Consider the following 6,000-nt stretch of genomic DNA (forward strand, 5'->3'; position numbering starts at 1 on the left):
GCCATCCATTCTTGGATAAGATGGGAGTATTTCTTGGGGTGGACCTTCATGCTGGTCCGGAAAGCTGGTGAGAGCATGGAGACAGTTTGTGCCACAGAAAAAGGAAAGAGTAAACAGCTGAGAAAGGAAAGTATCTTGAGCCTTTTCAGGAAATTCACACCTCCAGCCAGGGCAGCAAGGCAGAAGCCAATGGATTTAGGTGATAGAAGAAGAGCAACTGGGAGTTTAAACCTGATCTCAACCAAATATGTTGTCATATGAGGTGGCAACCAGCCTGCTTTCCTTGGAGCAAAGCAACTCTCAGCTTGCCGCCGTTACAGAACAAAGGCTGCATGTAACCTGATGTGCTCCTTCTCCTCCAGTGTGCCAGTCCTCCCCTCCACCCCCTAGGCTGCAGCGTGAGTTGTGGCTCCCAGCTCCTACCTGATACTCCCAGTCCCGTCCCCAGGGTCCAAGTTCTCTGACATCTGCTTAGATTGCTGCCCACCAATGTTCATCCATACCCTGCCTCTGTTTGAGCAGTTTTCTGCCTCATCACTCATATTGGCTAAGCTGTGCTATGAAACCAGGACTGCAATAACAGAGAATTGCATTTCGGACATGCCTCAATAAGAAACCTCTATGTTGTGTATTGGCCACCACACACCCTTAAAATGACTTAAAATACCATTATCAGGCCATTTTTTTCCACACAGCAGCACTGTTTAAGCTCTCTGCTACACTATGTCATTCTGCCTAGTGCATAAAGGACAGACATAAGCATTACTCAGTGATCAGTTTGTGAAGAGGGGCTCTGAAGGGCTGTGGCTGCACAGCCTGGAGCATCCCCAGGGAAGAAAAGCTGCCGTGGGACAGCCACCCCACTGCCTGCACAGTGCTGCAGCTGCCCCGCTCTCTGTCACTGCTCTGCCGCTTGCCAAAGAGCAGTGTACATCAGTTAAATACCTGGCAAATCCTTGCTCTGAGGACTCCCGTAAAGTGCCTTTATGGAGGCAGTGGACAGCCCAGGGGTGGCTTCAGCCCCTCCACACATCTCCCTGCAGCAGTGCTGGGAGAGGGGCCGTGCTGCCCCAGCTGCACCTGGGCATCACTGGGGGGCAATCCCCGATCCTCTCCCTCTTTCTCGTTCTTCAAACTGGGGGCTGGGCAAATAGTCCTTTTAATCCCCCGAACAGCCTTTTTCCCACATGATTAACTCTTCTGCATGCGTGACATCCGCCTTTTCTCGGATGAAAGCCCTCCTGCCAGTGCTGGGACTGGGGAGCTGGCTCCCTGGCTTACCAGCTGCACTCAGCCCATGCAACCCGGGCTTTCCTGCTGGGAACACTCCTACGAGAGGAGGCTTTCATGAGATCCTTGTGTCCGATCTCTAGGTGGGGAGCAGAGCTGTGTGGCAGCAAGGAGGGTGGATATCTCTACTCTTCTGCAGGCAGGCACAGCCTGTCCTGCTCGACATCTGAGCCATCAGGGATGAGCTCCCATGGAAAAGGCATGTACCAGCAGACAGTCTAAGCTCGAGCGTCAGCAGTTTGGGCTCAGCTGGCTCTTCCTCTGTAGGAACGACACAGGGCAGATGAGTGGCTGGTCAGATTAATTCTCTGTTGCCCAGCATGAATGGAGGTCAAGGCGGCGCGTGCAGGGTACAGAGACTCTGCTCCTGCTGCCCCACTTAGGACATCCACCTCAGAGGGGAGAAGGGAAGGGAGGTTTCCACTTGGCTGGCACCCACCTCCTGCAGCTGGTTCAACCACATAGCCATATCCCAGTGACATCCTGGAGCAGGGAGGGGTTTGTATGCCACTGGTCCAAGGCTGGGGCCAGTGGCTTTGACAACAAATCCGTACCTCTCCATAACCTCCTGTTCCAAGGCAGGCTGATCCACTCCCTGTTTTTCAGATAGAAAAGCTGTCACTTCCACTCAACAAATTTGCACTCAAAGGTTGCCAACAGGCTGGTGGCTGTTTTCCAAGTCAGAGTGCTCAGCATCACCAAGGGAGAAAGTGCCCTGTAGGCAGGGGCAAGCCTCTCATCTGAAGACAACATCAGGAGCTGTGTAAAGATGCTGTCAGCTGCCCGAAGCATCGGGAAACCAAAGTGTTTTTGCAAGGTTTAGGAGAAAGCTTTGAAGCTGAACGATTTTCAGGAAGGTGATGAGTATACGAACTGGCAGGTTAAATTAGGATATCATGAAGTGTTATTTTTGAAGGCTACAGTCAAAATCAAGACCATGTTGAGAAGGTAGAGGAAAGGCAACGACTCAGGGGCATGGTGTTCTGTATTCCTTACACCTTGTCTATTACAAAAAGCCACCTTGTCCCACCAGTGAAGGGAAGGGTATGGATCCTGTGAAACATGGCTTTTCATCCAAGCAACCCACATTTCTCATTTCAGTTTTACTAAGGTGGGAGTGAGCAGTCTCAGTTCATTTACAGTGACCATGTGTTCGCACATCAGCACATGCAAAGTTGTTTAGATACAAGATCATAAAGAATATTAGTCCAAGGTCTAAAATTCCTGTTGGTCCACAACTGATAAAAACTATATACTGTAATTTGTAGCAATTAGAATTTAAATTATAGGAGAGAGGCAGAAGCTGATGAAGAGATAATGCCGGCTCACTCTTGCAGTTTCTCTGAAAATAAATGTTTTCCATTTAGCCATTGCTGTAGCTGATAAGATGCTTTGATACCTTCAAATTGCCACCTCTAAGGGAAAGGGAAACACAGTAGGAAGGAAGAGGACAGACCAGCAAAATCAAACTTTACCTTTTGATCTTAGGTCAAATTTGGTTCCTACTGAACCTGCTGACTTTACTCAGAACAAAGTCGAATTTGTGCTATAAAGGTGGAATTCCTCTGAACTAATGCAAACATCAATCCAGTCACAAAATATCCAGTTAAAATGCAAGTCTATTATGCTAAGTGCATTCACAGTGCTTAATGTATTCATAAAACTGAACATACTGACATATTTGTGCTGGCAAGTGTGTACCACTCATCACTGTCAATGTACTTTAGCTTTATGTGATTTGAAAACTAGCAAGTTCAGTCTGTGAAATTAGGCATATCTAACTGCAAATTTTTCATTAGCAATTGTCTGTTAGTGTAGGAAGCTGTGGTGTCATTTTGTTGCACACATCCCTTCTTGCATGCCACATTAAAAGGAAACAAAAACAAGAGAGGCCAAAAGGATCTACTTATAGAAAGTCAAGCACAGATTACTCATTGTGGACAGCTGGTCACTGCATTTTCCATAAAAACTAGACATATTTAAAACAGTTCATTTCATGAGTCACAGTCACTGCACTGATGAACTGACCAAATTTCTGAGGGCATCTGAGCCTCAGAAATTTGGTCAGTTTAAGAGTATCTAGAATCACAGACTCCTACTTTTCACTGAGTTATTCCATGTCTTTGTTGTGCTTCTGCCCTTAGCTTGAAAGTAATTTCTTTTGTTTTCCCACATGTGGGAGCTTACACATGAAAAACTCTTCTGTCAAGATGTGATAACATTCCTTGCTTGGTCAAAACTGATGCCCAGTTCTTGAAAAAAATTATCAAACCAGAAGCTCTTGTGCTAAAACTGTGATTTGTATTAATTTGGGAATTATTTCATTCTCACAGTGATGAAGCAACAAGAGTTGAATCCTGCCCTGAGGCTCCTTGTGCCCACTTCACCCTTCTCTTTTGTGAACAACAGCAGAAACAATAGACTGGCTTTCCTCAAAATGTAGAACAAAGGTGGCCCTTTATGAAAGCACAGCCAGGAAAGGGTTCTCCATGAAGACCAATGTGACAGAAGCAAACATTGTACCCAGACAGAAAAATGGGTGCATATAGTCTGCACAAGGCCCATGAGGTCACCCCTCCAGGCTCTTCAGCACCAGCAGAGCCCCAGGAGAATACTGGGTGCAGTTGTGAGTACCAGGCTTCAAGGTAGGCTAACAGGGAGATGCTTAGGGGTAAATACCACAGACAGACTCTGTCGAGACTTTGTGCAGTGTCCTGGAAGAGAAGAGGCAAATGCTGCTGTGACAGAACAAGCTTCAGTGTAGTTTTTTCCACACAGAGTAAGCATTAGTTTGCAGGACAGAGTGATTAGCTTTCCTTAAAGCAAGTGGCAGAAGAGCGTGAGTAAGGACTTCAGCATCTGCCCACAGTTTGCAATATTCCCTAAATAAATATTGATAAACAAGGACTACTAATTTCATTTACAATGCCAGTCTGTGGTTGGTACAACTCTGAAGGTTGTGCACAGCAAATGGTTGTGGCACCACTAATGTGGTCCCTAATTTAAAGAGGGCACTGCAGAGTTCCCAATGTTCTTCAGCACTCTAAATGTGTACCTAATAACTGACAGCATAAACAACTTACTTATGCATGATTTGTGCTCATTCTAGCTTAGACATCAATGCTCCCTCTCAAGTAAACTGAACAGAACGGTAATGTCCTTTCTGAAATGTCAGCTTGCTGGGGATGTGGAGCTAGTGATAAACGTTGCAGATTTTCTTAAATCAGAACTACTCTGGGTTTATTGCTTCATTTCATTGAATTTTCCCTTCTCCTCTCTTTTCTCAAACACAGCTCTTGTAAACGAAACAATTCAGTCTTGAGCACACCATGTACCATTTTCAAAATTCATTGGCACAGCACAAACGTAACTGGAAGCAGAAGCAACTCATTTTTTTAGGAAGCAATTCCCCTTATAGTCTATATTGCTTATTACTCACTCTCCTGTTTGTTATCAGGTGTTGCATGGCAGGTGGTTTAGAGGAAAAAAAAGGTGAAAGTACATAAAAAATATCTTGGCCACATCCTCCAGGGATATACATTGTCATCGTACCATTTGCAGGCTCTGGAGACAGGTTTTACCAAATAAAAGTGCTCATTTTTTTCTAATATGATCCTGCTGCACAGACTAGAGATTTATTTCTTCCATATAGCACTATGCCCTTGATTAACCTCATTCGTGGTATCTATTTCAGTGAAAGAGCTAATACCAACACTGACTTCAAAGTGTTGCTAAGTGTGGTATCTGCCCGTTCATGTATCATTTGCTTCTCTCAAGACATTTTCTGTCAGCAGAGAGTAAGCAAGATGTATGCTCTGGGTGAATCCCATGTCATCATTAGCAGAAAATTACGCCAAACTGCTGTAAAGTAATTATGCAGCTACGAGGTGAACTGGGAGGAAGACAGTGATTAAAAACTTACCTCAGAGTCAGCCCACATTGCATAATGTTTTGTTCAGAGGCTTTCAATCTATTTTCAAGTTGCTAGCCAGTGCCATAGGCTGAACAGAACCTTCGTTCAGGCCTTGAGAAGTATGCTCAGATAAGCTTGGCCCTTTTTCATCTCAAGTGCATTTTATTTCGATATCATAAAGTACAATACAGGATAACAGTAAATCTTACCGGATAGCTAGAGGTTACTCTTGCATTGCTAAGCTGTTCTCACTGAAATCTTTCACAGGTTCTTGCAGAGGTGCTGCAGTTACAACGATCCATTGTGGTTGCACCGAGATGTGGCTATCTGTCATAGAAAGGATGTGAAAAGTGTGAAGGTTTAGAAATGATGGGATCTGAATTACCTCAATAAAACTGCCCGAGTGAGAGACCTTGGAGCAACGACTGAGGAAGCAATAGCAACACTGTACTCTGTATGTTCCCTTCAACACTGGTAAGCTTCATCTTTGACATTCCTGTGAGAAATACTTATATGTTGTGAATGGTAATTTTGAAGCACTGAGATATTATCACTCATAAGTAATTTATTAATCCTTTTCCAGAATGGAGCAGCACACCTCTCAGATCCAGAGAAGATGCAGTCCTTGTCCAGAGGGACTTACCAGCAGGACATCAAAGATAACTGTGACAGATGAAACCATGTGAGGCAAATGATCAGTGGGTTCCATAGTTTTATTTTGCATTTAGCTTTCCTTTTTCCTGCCTCCCCTAGCCTCAAGCTTCCCCTGCTCAACTTTCTCCCTTTACTCCACTGCT

General features: G+C 44.8%; 1 protein-coding gene across 2 annotated transcripts in view; it reads right to left on the bottom strand.

Moving 5' to 3' along the window:
• The window catches only part of ACE2 (angiotensin I converting enzyme 2), a 33,297-nt gene extending 28,054 nt beyond the window's left edge, over positions 1-5,243 (bottom strand). For both annotated transcript variants that reach the window (XM_017812242.1, XM_017812240.1), the window contains exon 1: positions 5,213-5,243. The gene's annotated coding sequence lies outside the window, so the exon portion shown is untranslated. The remainder of the gene's footprint in view (positions 1-5,212) is intronic.
• Between the last annotated feature and the right edge of the window lie 757 nt (positions 5,244-6,000).

This window comes from Lepidothrix coronata, unplaced genomic scaffold, assembly GCF_001604755.1.
Source record: "Lepidothrix coronata isolate B3197 unplaced genomic scaffold, Lepidothrix_coronata-1.0 Scaffold35, whole genome shotgun sequence".
NCBI classification, from domain to species: Eukaryota; Metazoa; Chordata; class Aves; order Passeriformes; family Pipridae; genus Lepidothrix; species Lepidothrix coronata.